This window comes from Grus americana, chromosome 9, assembly GCF_028858705.1.
Source record: "Grus americana isolate bGruAme1 chromosome 9, bGruAme1.mat, whole genome shotgun sequence".
Classification (NCBI taxonomy): domain Eukaryota; kingdom Metazoa; phylum Chordata; class Aves; order Gruiformes; family Gruidae; genus Grus; species Grus americana.
This window is the reverse complement of record NC_072860.1, coordinates 18,725,508-18,741,166: the sequence shown is the minus strand read 5'-3', so window position 1 is coordinate 18,741,166 and position 15,659 is coordinate 18,725,508.

The following is a 15,659-nucleotide window of genomic DNA, read 5'->3' as shown; positions in this document are numbered from 1 at the left end:
GGTAATTTTTAAGACCACTTACAGACTCTGTTCACGTGCCAGGACCCTACGCGACTTTTTCCCAGGGCTTTTTTTTATTAATTTAAAAAAAAAAAAAGATATTGTTTTAATCATTTTCTTCCCACTCCTTCCTTCCAGTCTCCTCTGGTAGCTAGCGGGGGGCTTGCACATGGTGCAGCGCCTGTCCTCGGCTGCCGCCGCAGCCCATCCTCCCTGCCCACTGCTGCTGGGGCCGTGTCCTTGCCCCCTCAAGCAGGGCTGAGTGTCCCCACAGGAGGACCATGGGGGACAAAACCCCCCTGAGCAGTGCCCAGCATCCCTGCGCCAGGAGCTGCCAGCCAGCCCGGGATGCTCCCAAAAAGGGGATCTGGGGGCCGGGGGGCTGCCTTGAGGGGAGCAGGAGGCAGCTCTTCCCCAGATGCCTGGGAGCTGACATCGTCTTTGGCAGCGTGCAGCCAGCGAGCAAACGCGCCCGCATTAATCAACCCGCGCCCGCCTGCCTTGCTCGAGGAGCAGAATCCGACCTGACGCTGGACCGGGAGGTGAAAAGCAGCTTTGGGTTATTAAACAAGACCAGGGCAATGCCCCAACCCGACGTGGTGGCCGGGGGTTGGGGAAAGGCTGGCTCCGCAGGGGGAAATCAGAGGGAAATTCCACTGGGCCGCCCCGGCTGGAAACGTTGGCTCCTTTGGAAACAAGGGGAGCAAAGGGGCTGCTGCACGGCCGGGAGCAGTGAGAAGAGATGCCCCGGTCCCGGCCAGCTTGCCTCGCCCGGGCTTCACTGGCCGTGGCCCCTGCCCGTCCCTGGGCGGCTGGGCGGCGCAGACCACCCCTGCAGCGGGTACCACTGCCCACCGCTGCCCACCCAGCCCCTCCTGCCACCCAAATCTGGCTTCTCCTGGAGCAGTGCTCAGGGGAAATGGGGGACACCCCATCCCCCCCAGCCCCGCTCCCCTCCACAGCTGCAGCCCAACCGGCTGCTGAGCCCCCTTATTGCCCCTGCTCCTGCTTTGATCTCCCTCAAAGCTGGGGACGGTATCACTGCCGGGACGGTATCACTGCCGGGACAGTATCACTGCCGGGACAGTATCACTGCCGGGACGGTATCACTGCCGGGACGGTATCACTGCCGAGGGCCGAGGGCCACCCCTGGTGTCAGACAGGTTCAGCCACACATTTCTGGCTAATGAGAAATTTCCTCTCCCCAGCGCTCACCCGGGTTTTTTTTAGCTCTGGTATCGCTACCCCACCTCTGCCTCCGCTGGGGCGAGCTGAGTCACGGGGGCGTGCGGGCCACCTCCCGGCACGCTCACTTCGCTCGCCGGCCCGGTGCTTGCCAGGCCCTGGCAGCACCCCCTCCCCACCCTTTCCCCTGGCGATGGCGTGACCGGGAGCCCAGCAAAACCAAAACTCGGATGACCCATCCTGGTGCAAGAGCCAGACGCTCCAGAGCGATGCCCTGGACCTGGGCGCTGCCCTGAAGCCGGGGTGGATGGGCTGAGCCCAGGGACTGGGTCGGCACGGCAGTGGGGGTGGGGGGTACGGGTGCTGCACCCCGCTGTGCCCCCCACCCCAGCTGCCCCAGTCCGTGCTCAGGGGAACCGCAGCTCCGGGCAGCTGGGGGAGTTCAAAGGGAAGGGAAAAAGCAGCAGTCCCCGCTCTGCGTGAGGGTTTGGGCTCGGCTTCCCGCATGCTCCCCACCACCCGCAGCCTGCAGTCATTTTGTGCCATTAATGGGTTTCCTCGCTCTGAACTTGCTAATGAGCCAGCGTGGGAAGCGGCTGGGGCCGAGAGCCCCCAAACTGGGGCAGCGGAGGGGGTGAGCAGCTCCTCCTAGCATAGCATATGGGGGCGAGAGGCACCCGCCACCCACCCTAGTCCCTCAGTGGGTCCCGCCCGCTCTTGGGGTCCCCCAGCCAGCCCCACCGACCCCCAGCACATCCCCACCACCCCAGCAGCCCCATGCTGGTGCCCCAAGAGAAGGGTGCCCTGTGCCGCTGCCCCCGGGGTGGCTCAGCCGCTGCCACCTCCCCGGGCACAGGTTTCCCCCATCCCGCTGTGCCCGTCGTCACCCAGGCGGGGAGCCAGGACTGCGCCCCGGGAGGACGAAGCTGAAACCTCGACCCATCCCAGGAGCGGTGAGTCAGGCCGGGCCAGGTGGCTTGTGCCAGAAAGCACCTTCCAGCACTGTCCCCGTCCCTGTCCCCGTCCCCATCCCGCAATGCCACGGCACACAAGGAGCCCACGGGAGCCAGTGAGGGAGAGGAGGGAGGAGAAAAGCTCCGAGGAGGTGGCCGGCAAGTGTCTGTGGCCAAGCCTTGCGGGAAGGGGAGCGGGAGGATGAGCCAAGCCTGAGGCAGGAGCACCGGGGCGGGAGTGCCGAGGCGTTTGAGCCAGCGTCATCAGCCCTGCGCAAACAAACCTGCGGGACTGCGCAGGGGTGGGGGAGAGCCGGGCAGAGGGATGGGGACAGCCCATCCCGCGCCAGCCCCGGCTCTGGGGCTCGTGGGGTCGTGGACCCGGGTGATGAACCCGTGGCACGGCACGTCTGGGGACTGGTGTGGAGCAGGGGCTGTCCCTGACGGCTTGACGGCAGCCATGCTGCGGTCCCAGCCCGCGTCCCCCTGTTCCCTCGGGCCCAGGCAGCAGGCAGGGCACGGGGTGCGCCGGCACTGGGGGCACGGGCTCCCGTTCACACGCTCCCGGCGGGTGGGCGGTGGGTGATGGACGAGGCATGTCCCAGCCTCCACGCCGAGATAATCCCGTCCCTGCCAGCACCGCCGGCCCACGGCCGGCATTTATCTCGCGCCAGGGCTGACGTCACCCTCCAAGACCCCGGCCAAGGAGGCCTCGCTGCTCCTCCCGGCTTTTCCCAGGGACAAGGGGCTTCGGGCCCCTCGCCCCGGGCTGCGAGCAGGTGGATTTATGACCGCAGCCGTGCTCCGGCATCCAGGGGACAGGAGAGGCAATGGGGCTTTTATGGCTTTAATACACCTTTCTGACAGTGAAGTTTAAATGGCCTCATAAACCCCCCCATCGCCCACCCCCAGCAGAAGGCGGTGGTTTATTAGGGCTGTAATTCTTCTCCTGGCATTTCATCAGTGTCCTTTTAATCTGCACTTGGGGTTTTTTATTTCTGCTTAATACCGGCAGCTGTAAATGCTGTTAGGGATGGTCTTGTGCAGGGACCCTCCGGAGGGGCACCGGGCGTGAGGCAGGGATGCGATGGAGCAGGGGGAGCTGGTGGCTGGGACAGCCTGGTCCCCATCGATGGGTCACACCGGTGAAGAAGAGCCAAATTTTGCTGCTCTGAGCACATCTCTCCTCTGCCGAGCAGGGATGCGGCCATAGTGCAAGGAAAGCCTTCCCAGGGAACCTTGGGATTTCGGCAGTGGAGCCGGCCAGGAGCTAATCCTTTATGCCAGGCTTCCCACTTTCATCTCATTAACTCCCGCTCTCTGTGCTGCTGCCCTCTCGGTTTTTCTGGCGGGGAGATAAGTCTCCACGCTCGGCGCGGCGAATCCTCCGTGCCTGCTCGCCCGATGCTCCCGGTCGCGCTGACGCTGGCAGTCAGCTTCCATCCAATTACAGTGGGGTGAAGCTCATTTTAATTGCATAGAGCAACTGGGATTACGCAGACTTTATCTCCTAATTCCCTCTTTATCTCTTAACTTCACACTTGCTGCTTGCATTGAAGGCAGGACAGCTTGTGACGGAGTTTGCAATTTCTGAAGTAGCCTTTCCTCACACGCCATCCCTTGCCCAGATGAGGTTGGCCCCAAAATGCCCCAAAATGCCGACGCTGGGGAACCCTCCGTGTCCCATGGAGCCGGGACGAGTCGCAGGCCACAGCCCCGAGTGCTGTGGGTATGTCCCGGGGGGCATCAAGCCCACGGCTGCTTTGGGAGGAGGGCTCGCCCTCGAGCTGGTGTCCCCAGCAAAGGCCACGTGTGACCGGGATGCAGAGGCTCTCCAGGAGCGGCTGGGATGGGCACAGCGCGAGGAAAGAGCTTTTCCCCTTAACAGCCCACCGCTGCTGGGGCTGCTGCAGGGCTCTGGGGCAGTCCCTGCAAAGGATGGAAGGGGTGGAGGCCCCCCAAAACACACTCTGGAAACAGTGAGTGTCTCAGCCAGCTCCTTGGGGACTCTTGAGGACCCTTTATCTGCCCTGTGCACTTAACCCGGATGAATGCTGCTCCGGGGGCTTGCTGGTGGAGCCAAAAGGTGTTTTGTAATCTCTCTGGGTACGAATAGTACCCACGGGTGCCTGCCTCCCCCTACGAAGGGCTGCCCCATCGTCTCTCCGCACAGCAGGAGCGGTGCAGAACCACGGTGCTCTGCCCTTCCCACTCTCATTTATTCCCCCCGCCGAGACATCCCTCCGTGCCCAGAGCAGGGTGGCTTGGGCATCCAGCAACACCCACTTCTGCGTGCGGACATGTCCACCCCGACCCAGAACGAGCTCTTGAGATAATGAGATAGCCGGAGGCTGCCCGGGCCAGGGCACTTGGTGGGGCCGGCCCTGATAACAAGCCGGCAGCTGGTCCCCTCTCCCTGCAACAATATTTCCCTGGGGGTTTGATGTCCCTTGGCATCACGGAGAGCCGGGTGCCAGGCTCACCCATGCTGCAGGTGGGTAAACTGAGGCAGCAGGGCAAGGGGCAGGTGCCCGGCTTAGCAAGCTCTGCATCAGTGCAGCCGGGTGCTAATTAGCTGCCATTAGCACACACTAATTAATCTAATTCCGATGACCCACAATTCCAGAGCGTGAGAGCTGCTCCTCACCCTCTGCCATCACCGTGCACAGCTCTGCCTGTGCCATGGCTCATGGCAGCAGGGAGGGGACAGACCAGGGAGCCACCGATGCCAGTGCCACCCTGCAGACGTGCCCTCCCCAGGACCAGCCCTGCACGGTGGCACGTTCCCAGCCTCCCCTTCCCTGGCACCGCCGACACAAGCCAGACCCAGCGGATGAGGCATTTCGGGTACTGGGAGAGCTGCGCTAAACCTGTCAGCTTTTACTGTGGGAGTGCCCTGAGCGACCATCCCCTCGGCCTCCCATCGGCTGCCCCCTCCCTCCCCGAGCGTCATGCATGGGGGGCCGGGCATGCTCGGGGGCCCGGGTGCTTTGGCACGGGGGCTATGGCAGCGAAAGGGTGTCTCTTAATCCGGCGGCAGCTGCAGGGCCTGGGCTTGCTTGTTCAAGGGATATGGCAGCTCGGTCAACAATCTCCCAGCCTGTTTCGGGGGGGATTAGCAGCCCCCCGGGGAGGGAAGGGGCCCACATGAATATTGGGCGGGTGGGAACGCGGCCCCGCGGTAACAAAGCCGGCTGGGGAATTGGCGGGGAGCGGGCACCCGCCACCCCAGGGCGTCCCCGAGGCAGGGGACAGGGGCTCGCCGACCGTCCCTGTCCCTGTCCCACTCTCGCACCCCACGGTGCCGACAGGCCAGAGCTCTGGTTATCATCCCGTGCCGCCCCGGTGCGATAACCCCCGCCAGTGCCGGGGCAGATGGCAGCCCCCCGCCACCCCCTCGACCTCCTGTCCATCCCCACGTCCCACCACCCTGAGCCCCGGAGCGACATGGCACAGGAAGCACCCAAACGCTGACACCTGGGAGCTCCTGGCAAACAAGGGCAAGTGTTTAATTAGTCCTTATTGCCATGGGGTGGCCAGCCGGGGTGGAATCCAGGAGGAGTGTAGGAGCACAGGGGCAGCCCTACCCCAAACCCCTACCCCCCCCCCCAAAACCAGCCCTAGGCTCAAACTGGGAGGTTCTGGCTTCTGTCCAAGCAGCAGGTAGGACCTGGTGGGAGAGGAGGAAGGTTTGCCTTGGTGGCATCAGGTCCCACATTTCCCACATGCTCAGCACCCACAGGTGGGTACTGCTTCCCTGAGCACCTCCCAGCACCCCTCCATCCCCTCTGCACCCTGCTGTGCCCTATGCTGGGTCCCAGTGTGGGGACCCTCCAGCCTGCCTTTGCCCAAGAGTTGGGGTTACCAGTGTGCAAGGTCTTGGGGAGCAGCCCCGCAGCCCTTGGCGTTTGCTGAGCAGCTTAGAGCCGAGCCCCAGGGTCTGCCCTAGGCTTATCTCCCCCGCGGGGGCTGAGGGGGTCCCCAGGGTGCATGCAGGTCCCTTGGGGCAACAAAGGCAGGAGGGTGGGGTGTGCACCCAGGGAGAGGTCCTCAGTGCTGGTGGTGCTCAGGGCAGGAGTGCCTCCGGGGGCAACACGTGTTGGGTGCATGTGTGGGTGCGTGCACACTGTAGCAGGGTGCTCCCGTGGGCTCCCCCCAGGGCCCCCTCACCCCGTTCCCCGCAGGTGCTGAGCAGGGACCGCTTTTCTGCTCCGTTAGCCACGGCTGTGCCGGCACATAATGACATGGTAATTGCAAGCGGAGGCCCGGCCACACGCACTGCCCAGCTCGCCAGCCCTCGCCGCACCCAGGTTAGCCGCTGCCCGGGGGGTCCCACCATCCGCCCCCCCTCACCCACCCGGGGAACCCCCGCATCTGGCTGCATCAGGGGTCTGCCCCAGCGGCAATGTGGGGGGGAAGGCCCCCAGCAGGTTGCGGTCACCTCCTTGCCTGGGAGCTGGGAAACCTGTCCCCCGTGGTGTTTACACGGGTAAGAGGGGTCCTCCGCCGCTGCACATCGCATTTTCTGCTTGGTCACTTCCATCTGTGTCCCTGCATAATGATTTTTTCTGCTACATTAATTTAACACACTGCGGCGAGCCGAGGCGCTGGGACCCCGGGCTGCTTAATTGTGTCAAAGGAAAGGCTCCTTGCTCCCGCCTTCATCGGCGGCCGGGGCTCCTGCAGGGTGGGTGTCCCCGCGGGGGGGTGGGAAGGGGTCTCGGGGTGGTCGTGGGGTCTGGAGGGAGGCAGCAGTGGAAGGATGTGGGGTGTTGCAGGGGATGGCGTGAGCCCCCCCATCCCAGGGCAGGCAGTGGGTCCTGGCTCAGGGCATCCACTGTGGGGTGAGGATGGGGTCCTGGGGACCCTAAAATATCCCTTCCGGAGAGCCTGGCACCGTGGGGTATCGCACCTCATCCCCATGGATGCTGCAGCAGGATGGCGGTAGCACATCCCAGTGCCCGATGCGTTGCCTGGAGCCGGCCGGCCCCGCACCCCGGGACAGCGGGAGCCAGAGGGTTAAGTGCCGTGTTTGTGTTGGCTGAATGCGGTGGGAGCCGAACAAGGCCCCCACAAATGGAGGTGAAGGGCTGCCCAGACGGGATGTGACAGCCCGATTTCAGGGCTGTCAGCCCCAGCATGGTGGGCATTGAGCAGGGACATTCCTCCCCGCCGCTCCCTGCTCCCCTGGCTCCCGTGCCGGGGCCGCCAACAAAGGCGATGGGCAACCCCTGCCCACCTCGGCCCCGCCATCTGGGGTGCCATGGGGCATCTATGGGGCAGTGCCAGGCCTGGGGCTGGGCTCCGTGCCCAGCTCTGCCACCCCCCCGGCACAGCACGGTGCTCGGTGAGCCCCTGGCCAGAGGGGGATGCCGGGAACCCCCCTCGCCCTCCCCGCCGGCGGCCCCGCCGTAAGTGGCCTCCGGTATTTGCAAACATTGTGGCGAGGGGCTGGGAAGGTCTCGGCCCACCCCAGCGGGCGCCTTTGTGCCGCGCAGACCCCCGGGGACTCATTTCCATCCCGCCCGGGCTCTCGCCCTGCTCCTTTCAGCGCCGCTGAGCCTTGCTCCCCGCTCTGCCAGTGTGCCGGAGCCCAGTGGAAGCCGTGCCAGGCACACAGCTGTGCCCCAGCCCAGCACCGTTTCCATCCTGGGGGCTCACGCCTGCATCGCCGGCACGCTGTGCTGTTGTGTGTGCCGCTGCCCCACGGGGTCCTTGCTGAGCTGGTCTGTCCTGGTCCCTCCAAACCCACCGAGGGTCCCTGTGTCTCTGCACGTTTGTACAAGCGTGTGTGCACACCCGTGCATGAGCTGCCATGCTCAGAAGTGTGTGCGGCTGAGCACTCACCTCCTGCACACACAGCTGCATGGATGCACCCACTCGTGCACTGGCTTCCTCTTCCCTCGCACGCCCATCTGTGCCAACTCTAGCCGTGTGCCCCCCACCATGCACATCCCCTGCCCTGCCTTCAGGCTCCCCCAAATCCCCCAGCCCAGCTGAGAGAGGTGCCCTGGGCTGGCAGGCGGTTCTGCCCAGCCTGCCACAGCCAGTCCCTGCGGCACAGGGATGCCGTGAGTGGCTCCGGGCTCCCCACGGCTGCCAGCACCCTCCCTGTGTACCCAGCTGTGGGGTCACCTCGTCCCTTCTGATGCATTTTGGAAGGCTAGTGCAGGCACATCCCCCATCAAATGCAGGGACCCAGCCCCGTGCGGCACGGCCGGATCTCAGGCAGCGCCCCTTGGCTAACACCGGTGGTTTATGGCCCCGCTCAACGTCTGCGGATCAATGCCAGGCCCCGCTTTATTTGCTTTTGGAGTTATAAAGGTGAATTAACCCAGCTGCGCCTTTGCAACCGCTCTCCCCTGTTGGCATGTGCAGGGGACAGTGAGACCCGGGGACACGGTGCCCAATCCCTCGCCGTGCCAAGGAGCGTCGGAGGGAGCCAGGGTTGCTCTTTTCTCGCGCTTTTTGTGGCCAGTAAATCTCCTCGGGGGCCCCCGGCAGTGACCTCTTCCTGGGCGCAGCGGCTAAGCTCTTTGTAATGGGATTTTGTGGCAGAACCAGCAAATTAGGGGCGAAGTGAATGTGTTAAGCTGCTGGTTTCTTTCTGGCGGGTTCCCCCTCCCCGGCCGACGCCGGCCGGAGCCCGAACAAAGGCAACGAGCTCCACTTTTATCTCCGGCCCTTAGAAGTCGGAGCTGTACAGGGCTGCGTCCCCCCCAGAAACGGGCAGGCTGGGACAGGGCTGGGGACAGGGACAGGCAGAGCCCGGGGCTGCGGGGAAGGAGCGTGGGAGGATCCAGCTGCAAGCAGGCTGCGCTGCCGTGTTGGCTGTGGCAGCAAATTTGGGGAAGGGCGGCAAAAGGGCCCATCTCCAGGCCAAGGAGACGTGTCACCGAGGGGTCCCCCTGGCACGGGACCCCTCGGCATCCAAGCCAGGGCACAGCACTGGGAGGGCAACTAGGATGGGGCAACAGCTGGGGCTGCCCCGGCACGGGGACGGTCGCTGGGGGGACGCAGTGGGAGGACCCGCCTCTGCTCCCGAGTTAATATTGTTCCAGCGCAAAGACTTCGTTAACACCGGCAGATATAAGCCATAAATACTCATTAATTCCCTGCATCACTGATGGTCTTGGGAGCCGGTGCACCCCCACCCCGCACCCCCAGCCACCCCGGGGACCCTTCGCCAGCCTCCTCCCCAGGGAGGGCAGGGGGTGCTGGGTGTCCCTCGGTGGAGAAGAGTGGGCAACCCCCAGCCTGGGGCAGCTCCCCCAGGCACGGCCGTCCCCCCCCAGGAGGTCTCCCCTGATGGGTACCCCACCAACCACCCCCTTTGGGGTGATGGCTGATCCCCTGGGACCAGCCCCGCTGCCCCGGGCAGCTCTCAGCACCCGCAGGCAGGATGGAAACACCATGGGGCTGGGTGGGGAGGGTGGTACTTTGGCACCTCAAAAACCCCCAAATGCAGGCAGGGAGCAGGCAGGGGACAGCATGCTGCCCCCAGGGCCCCCGTAAGGGTCTGATTTATTGCTGTCTCCTGAAGGATGCCATTAAGGGAGCGGCCGGAGCGGGGAGCGCAGCTGCTGGAGCAGATCAGCGCCTGATTAATGTTGGGCAACTTGTTATATTGTCAGATAATTATCCCCAAACTGTATGACTTTTCTGCTAAGTGGCAGCGCTTAATTGAGTTTTTAATTACACCGCCATCGCTGCAGCCCCTCCGTGCGGGAGATGGGGATGCCAGGAGCCGGGCAGGAGAGGGGTAGGGGGCCCGGGACCCCTTGCAGAGGGCATGGCAGGGGCAGCCCGCTCCCACAGAGCTCCCCCGGCATGGGGCACGCAGCTGCGGCATGCCCAAGCCACGGGTGCTGCAGGCAGCGAGGTTTTGGGGTCACCCTTGTCGGTGCTCCCCGAGGCAGCAGGCACACAGGGTGCGGGAAAAGGGGGGGTGAGGCAAGGTGCTCCCCCTTGCCCGCCGCGGGCTTTGAGGTCTCGCCATCCCCTGTGGGCCCCCCCACCCCCCGGCCCCATCCGGCTGGGGGCAGCCCGGGGTCTGGCTTCCCCTTGCAGTCAGGGCCGGGTCAGGGGTCAATGCGTTTAAAATTCCTCCTCGCTCTTAAACTCCAGAGAGCGGCCGGGGGGGCAGCGGCTGCGTGGGGAGCACCCACTGGCACCCTGGGCAGGCAGCACACGTGTGTGGGCAGGAGTGGGCGCGCGTGTCTGTATACGTGTGTGTGTGCGCGCACGCATTCACGCGGGTGAGCGTGCGGCACGTACACGTATGTGCATGCCTGTGGATTTCTGTGTGTGCGCTCACCGGGGGCTGCGTGTACGCATGCAAGTGTGTGAGTGCATATGTGTGCACGTACATGTCTGCTGCTGTGTGCGTTCACGTCTTGTGTACATATACAGGTGTATGCATGCGCGTGTGAGCCTGTGTGTGTCTGAGCACGGGGAGGAGTGTGTGTCTGTGAGTGTGTGGGGGGGTCAGTGCTGCACGTAGGGGTGTGTATATGTGAATGTGTGTGCAAAGGTGCGTGCGTGGCTGCACGCCTGTGTGGGGTGCAGGGATGCCCCAGTGCACCCACCTAGCCGGCTCTGGCACCTGGGGAGGCCGTGGTGGGTCCCGGCTCTGCCCCCCCGTCCCAGCCATGCCGGACCTCCCAGGCAGCCTCCCCGGGTGACCCCATGGGGGCCAGCCCTGCGCGGGGGGTGGCCGGGGGGACAGGACCCCCCGGGGCTTCAGGTGCAGGAGGCACCTGTGGGTCACAGCAGCCTCTCTCCCCCGTCCCTCCCCAGGACAGCGACGCTCCCGATGCTGCAAGAGGGGCACAGCCCAAGACCCCCAGCACTGCCGGAGCGCCAGACCCCCGCGGGGCTCCGCTGTGCCCTCCCAGGTCACGGGGCAGCCGGGGCTGTTCCTGCTGGGGGACAGGGTGCTGCGGCCAGGCAGCCCCCACACTGCAGCCCTCCCCACCAGCCGGACGCCGGGCAGCGCCGGGAGGAAATCCAGGCGTTATCGGGCGGCTGGCTGCAGCCTCTGCCGCGGCCTCTGGCCCGAAATTTCCTGGCGTGGCCATCACAACAGCATTACCCTGGGCTTTGCCTTCTCCACCAAGGGGGGGGCTGAGCCAGCAGGAGACATGGCTTCCCCCCGACCCGTGGGGGTGAGGCAACAGGGTAGATCAGGCTCCCCATGTCCCCATCACGCCAGTGGAGAGGAATAAACATGAATTTTGATGGGGAAGGAGCCAGTCCCAAGCCCCCCCCGCACTGGTGCTCAGCTCTGCCCCCCACCCGCACGGCATGCATGGACAGGGATGAGCATCGGGGTTTGGGGGAAATAAGCCCCCTGAAACACATCCTGACCCCAAACAGCCCCCTTGCCAGCCCCTCTTATCTTCACGGCAGCCAGATGGGGTGTCACCAGAGAGGCCAAAATTTCAAGGAAAAAATGTAAATAAAGGTCCCTGTCCCGCCTGTCCCCGTTATCTCAGGAATCCGGAGTGCGCCAGCCCCTTCTCCCAGCCGTATTTCATCCCAGCCATCGCCACTGGCCGTGGACCAAAGCAGCGACGATGGGGATGGAGGGCGGCTGTGCCTCGGAGCCCACTGGGACCCTGGGACCGGGGAGAGCCATGGCACACGGGGCTGGGGCCACCTTCCCACCCCGCAGTGCCGGGGGTCATAGCGTGGGCGGGGGGCTTGGTGCTTTGGACCTCACCACATGTCACCCAGCCATGGGGACACCAGGATGGGGACACTTTTGGGTCCCAGTCGCCCACCCAGTGTCCACAAGCAGCAGGGTGGGGGCTCGGCCGCTTCCCCTCCCTGCTCTGTCAGCCACTAATGATGTCTCCCGACCTGCTCGCAAAGAGTGTAAATTATTCAGCTCCTCATCAGGGCAATTAAATTAACTCGTCATTGCAGGCCATGAATATTTCAGGGGAGCAGGGGCCAGGGAGCTGCAGGGGTGGGAGGGGGGCAGCAGGGCTGGGGCTGAGCCCCGTCCCTTAGCCAGGAGGTGCAGCAAGTGTGTCCGTTCTCAGCCATCAAGGGATGGAGGGGTCAGGGACGAGGGGTTGGGGGGTCTCCGGGTGGGCGGTTTGCAGACGGGTGCCTGGCAGTCTGGGTCCCGCACCCGGCCCCGCTGTCACCCTGTCTGCCTGGGTTACTTCCACTGGCTGCTGACGGAGGCCAGGTGTCAGCATCCCCTGCACAGCCCCCTGAGCACCTCCTGCACCCTGCATCGCCCCTCTTTTTTGGGGAGGGGGACCTGGGGATTGGTGGCACTGCAAGGGGCTGCGTCCACCCCAGGAACCCCAAATCCCCCCTGCCCTCCCCTTGCCCCAGTCTGTGCCAGCCCCTGCCCGCCACCCTCCCCAGGGCCCGCGGGGTCTCTGTCAGGATTTCTCTTTCCTTTCTTCCTCGCACTGAACAATTAATAATTTATCCCATAATAAAAGAGGAAACGGTTAATGAGATGAAAACAAGCCAGAAACATCTGCTGGGGCTGCTTTCATCGCCTCCCCGGGCTGCCTGCGCAGGAAGCGACAGTGGGAGGGGGCCGGAGGGGGGGGGGGCTGCAGCAGCAGGAGGCTGTCCCCTGCACCCGGCCTTCCTCGCTGCAGCCCCCTCCTCCTCAGAGACCCCCAAGCTGCCCCCGCCTGGCACCCTGTCCCCGCTGTACCCTCAAAGCCTGGCTGAGACCTGCTGGGCTCTGGTCATGAATGGTGCTGGGGGTCCTACTGTGGGGGTGTCACCCCAAAATGGGCAGCGAAGCCCATTGGTCTGGCACCGCCCAGTGTCCCCAGAGATGTGCCTGGCTGCTGGAGGGGGACAGGGCTGTCCCCTCCGTCCCCTCTGTCCCCAGCCCCCATGCCCAGATGTTGTTCATTACCGGTGATCTGATCTCCAGTCAGCGGGGCTGCCTGGGGTACCCGATGCTATCGGGGTGGCAATGAACCCCAAACCCTCCTGGGGTGCTGGGGGTTTGGGGGGGGCACGGCACCCTGCCAGCAAAGGAGGCTGCTCAGTGCTTTGCTGAGATTTATGGGCCCCCAGGAGGAAACTTATTTTGAGAGCACTTATTTCGGCAGCGGCTTCGTGACATGCGAGGGGACACGGCCGGGATGCGGGTGGGGATGCGGGGTGCTGGGGAAGGGGAGGGCAGGGAGAGGGGGCACAGAGAGCGGGAAAGGGACGGGCAGGGAAAGGGAAGGGGAAGGCAGCAACGCCCGGAGGCTGCTGACGTGCAGCCAAGACCCAGGCTGGAGGGAAGAGCCTGCCCCGACCAGCCCCGCCACCGGCTTGGCCACGGGAGGGGACTGCGAAGACCCCGTGGAGGCACCCTGGGCTGGCGTGGGGGGGGGGGGGGACGGGCTGGGGTGCTGCAGGGACAGGGCTGGGGTGGGGGTTTGGGCAGGGGGGAGCCGGGTTTGGGCGGGACACTGCCGCCCGCCTCTGCTTCCAATTTAGCTGATCCTTGCCCCGATCCCTGCAGCTCCCTAATCTGTTTGTCTTCCAAAGCCGTTAAATTAATTTGGAGCCTGGCAAAATCCCCTGACTCTAATCCCAGCCTGCCCTCCGGCTCGGACGGGTTCTGCTCAGCGGGTCTGGCAGGGGCATGGCAGGCAGCTGCCGGACGCTGGCGGTGCCCGGTGCAGAGCCCCTTGCCACCGTGGCAGAGCAGGGATCCGCTCCTGCTGGCTCCCAGCCCCGGCTCCAGCCGCCCCCAGGTCCCTCCCGGGGCCGGGTGCCGCTAAGGGCCATCGCAGGGACAGGCAGGCGTGATGACAGCCGGGGGAGATGGCCTGTCCCTCCACCAGCCCAGCCGGGCACCCGGCCCCACTCCCGAGAGGTGTCACGGAAAAACCGACATCAGAATCAGCCCGGAGGAATCCGGCCATCCCGGCCCATCCCAGCTGGGGACAGGGACAGGGGCCTCTGCCATGCGCCACAGCAGCCTTGAGCAGGGAAATGGGGGGAAGCTATAAACCCCCTTCCTTGCTGTACCTCTTCCCAGGGCCAGGAGCAGCCAGAGGGCCTGGGAGCATCCCTGGGGTACAGCCATCTCCAGTCCCTGTAGGCACGTGCCCCTCCTTGCCCCGAGTGCAGAGAACAGCCAGCTTGTGACACTGGTGACACCCCCTGTGCCTGGCAGGGACAGCCTTTGGGATTTATTTCCCCAGAAGCTCATTTTTTTCCTCCAGGGCCTCAGCGGGGGGGGGGGGGGGGGGGGGGGGGTGGGGGGGTGGGGGCTAATCCCTTCCTGGGGCCCCTGGAGCTTCTGGCGTGGCTGAGGCCACACCGTCCCTTGGTCCCCTCTGTCCCCCACCCCGCAGGATGTGGTTGGTGGTCCCTGGGGGCACAGTGTTGATGAGGAAGCTGTCGAGACATGGTGACACCCCCCAGTTGCCCCCATGCTGGGGACCCTGGCATCCTGCTCCCCTCCCCCAGCCATGCCACCCTCCATCATCTCCTCGTTCCCAGCCTGGTAATTGGTGGCCTGGTGACAGACGGGCTCATTAACAGCTTAATTTCGGCTTCATCTCTTCCTGCCCGACCCCCAGCCCAGGTGGGGACCAACCCAGCAGGGTGCAGGGATGGGCACCCCGAGGCCACTGCACCCCTTTGCTGCACTCCATGGGGGCACCTGCGGAGCCGGCGGGAGAGCACGTGTGTGCACGCGCACGTGCAACACACACCAGTGGGCAGCACTGCCCTGGGCAGCCTCACATGGCCTCAGCTCGCCAACATTGGGGTGCATGGGGGTCTCCCCATCCCTGGGCATGGGGACGGTGCCACCCTGCCCCTTGCCCCACCACCCACAGCGGTGCCACCGGGGCGGGTGCCCACAGGTGCCGGCAGCTGCCCACCCTCCTGGCCTTGCCCTACCCTTGTTTGCTCCCGTAACGGCAGCGGCGTTTCGGCTCCTTTGTGCCAGCAGATAACAGGGGCTGCCGCCGCCTCTGAAACACTGGCCCGCAGACCAGGAACCGCTGCCACCCCGCACCCCAAATCAGCAGTGGGCAGGGGTGACAGCAGAGGTGCAAGCCAGGGACATGAGCAAGGAGTGCAGGCAGGGGTGCAGGCAGGTTTCCCACCCTCATTGCTCTTCTGCTTCTGCCCTTGGGTCCATATTGCAGCCCAAGAGCCCATCCCCAACATCCTCTCGCCCTGGGAAGTGCCTGAAACCACATCCCCATCCCTGTCGCCGTCCCCGTCCCCATCCCCAGCAAAGGCAGCCGGAGGCAGCCCTCAAATGGCTGATATTTGGCCCCCCAAAGGCCGTCCCGCCGGATGGAGGCCTGGCACGTTTCAAAGGTCCGTTGTGTTGTATCATTTATCAGCAGGAGATAACAGCCAAGTGCCTAAAGAGGCAGGGGGGGCTGCTCCGGGGAGCCTGGCACCACGGGCACTAGGGCTGCCGGGACCCGCCACGCCAGGGTAAACGGGCACCTTCCTGGCCACAGCCCGACAGGGGGGCCCCAAGTGGGTCTCATTTTGTGCTGGGATGTT